General features: G+C 39.3%; 1 non-coding gene across 1 annotated transcript; it reads left to right on the forward strand.

Moving 5' to 3' along the window:
• Window positions 1-1,097: 1,097 nt before the first annotated feature.
• TRNAS-GGA (transfer RNA serine (anticodon GGA)) lies at window positions 1,098-1,169 on the forward strand. Its single transcript has one exon. It is a non-coding gene; the product is annotated as a tRNA-Ser (tRNA).
• The last annotated feature ends 1,073 nt before the right edge of the window (window positions 1,170-2,242 follow it).

Here is a 2,242-nt window from a genome sequence, read left to right on the forward strand (position 1 = left end):
TGGATGCGAGCTTCTGGGCTGCCTCTTCACTGGGAGTCGTGGCTAGGCGTGTAATCTATGGGTTCTTTTTTTCTCCTCCCAGTTATGTTGCCCTCCAAGATTCCAAAACTCCCCACAGACCCACCGGTGAGAGGATTTCCTGGTGTTTGGAAATTTCTCCTCCTTCATGACTCCCTCCCCAGGATGGGTCTCCATCCTTAACTCCTTTGTCTCTCTTTTTATCTTTTATATTTTGCCATACCTCCTTTCGAAGAGAATGGGCTGCCTTTCTGGGTGCCTGGTATCCTTTGCCAGCATTCAGAAGTTGTTTTGTGGAATTTGCTCAGTGTTCAAATGATCTTTCGATGAATTTGTGGGGGGAGAAAGTGGTCTCCCCATTCTATTCCTCCACTATCTTAGGATCGCCCCCCATCTCAACATCTTTTAAACTTGTTTTCTTTTAGTTACCTTTTTTTTTTGTGTGTGTAGTGACAACAATTTAGGTCTACTCTCTCAGCAAATATCAAGTATACAATCAAGTATTATTAAATATAGGGCTTCCCAGTTGGCTCTGTGGTAAAGAATTCGCTTGTCAATGTGGGAGATTCCGATTTGATCCCTGCATTGGGAAGGTCCCCTGGAGAAGGAAAAGGGAACCCACTGCACTGTTCTTGCCTGGGAAATCCCACAGACAGAGGAGCCTGGTGAGCTACAGCCCATGGGGTCACAAAAGAGTCAGACGTGACTTAGTGCCTAAAACAATAATTATTAAATATCATCATTGTCACCATATTGTATGTTAGATCTCTAGAAATTACTAATCTTATAACTGAATGTTTGTAATCTTTGTCCAGCATCTCCCCATCTCCCCACCCCCCAATCCCTGGAAATAAGTGTTCTACTGTCTGATTCTGTGTGTTCTATGGTTTTAGAGTCCGCATATAAGTGAAGTCATGCAGTATTTGTTTTTCTGTCTCTGGCTTATTTCATTTAAGATATTTTATAATATCCTCCAAGTCACCAATGTTGTAACAAGGGCAAGATTTTCTTCTTTTATAAGGCTAAATAACATACAATTTATATGTATGTATTTACATATGTATACCCACATATGGGCTTCCCTGGTGGCTCAGAGGTTAAAGCGTCTGCCTGGAATGCAGGAGACCCGGGTTCGATCCCTGGGTTGGGAAGATCCCCTGGAGAAGGAAATGGCAACCCACTCCAGTACTCTTGCCTGGAGAATCCCATGGAGGGAGGAGCCTGGTAGGCTACAGTCCATGGGGTCACAAAGAGTCGGACACGACTGAGTGACTTCACTTTCACTTTCACCCACATATATATCACATTTGATAAATAATGCTACAATGAACATATGAGTGTAGATGTCTCATTGAAATAATGATTTCATTTTTTTTCGTATCTTTTGTATGTATACTCAGTAGTGGGATTGTTGGGTCATACAGTAATTCAACTTTTAGTTTGTTGAGAAGCTTCCATATTATTTTCCATAATGGATGCATCAATTTACATTTCCATGAACAGTATATAATGGTTTGCTTTTCCCTACACCCTCTCCAACACTTGTTCTCTCTTGTGTTTTTGGTAATAGTCATTCATACATGTGTGAGGTGTTATCTCACTGTGGTTTTGATTTTCATTACCCTGATGATTAGCTACGTAGAACAGCTTTTCATATACCTGTTGGCCATTTATGTCTTCATTGGAAAAATGTTTATTCAGGTCCTTTGTCCACTCAAAAAATTGGGTTATTATTTTGCTATTGAATTATATGGGTTTTTTATATGTATATTTTGGATATTGACTTCTTATCAGATAGATAGCTTGCTCCCATTTCAAAGCTTGCTTTATCATTTTGTTGATTGTTTCTTTTCTGTTCAGAGCCTTTTAGTTTGATGTGGTTCAACCTGTTTAACTTTTATTGCCTGTACTTTTGGTGTCATATTCTTGAAATCATTGCCAAGATGAATGCCAAGGAGGTTTTCCCCTATATTTTTTTAAGGAGTTTTATGGTTTTGGGTCTTAAGTTTAAGTCTTTAACCCATTTTGAGTTAACTTTGTGAGTGGTGTAAGATAGGTGTCTAGTTTCTTTCTTGTGCATATAGATATATAGTCTTCCCAACACCATTTATTGGAGAGACTAGAAACAGTGTCAGATTTAATTTTCTTGGGCTCCAAAATCACTGCAGACTTGAGCCATGAAATTAAAAGATACTTGCTCCCTGGAAGGAAAGCTATGACAAAT

The sequence above is a fragment of the Ovis aries genome, chromosome X, assembly GCF_016772045.2.
Source record: "Ovis aries strain OAR_USU_Benz2616 breed Rambouillet chromosome X, ARS-UI_Ramb_v3.0, whole genome shotgun sequence".
Taxonomy (NCBI): domain Eukaryota; kingdom Metazoa; phylum Chordata; class Mammalia; order Artiodactyla; family Bovidae; genus Ovis; species Ovis aries.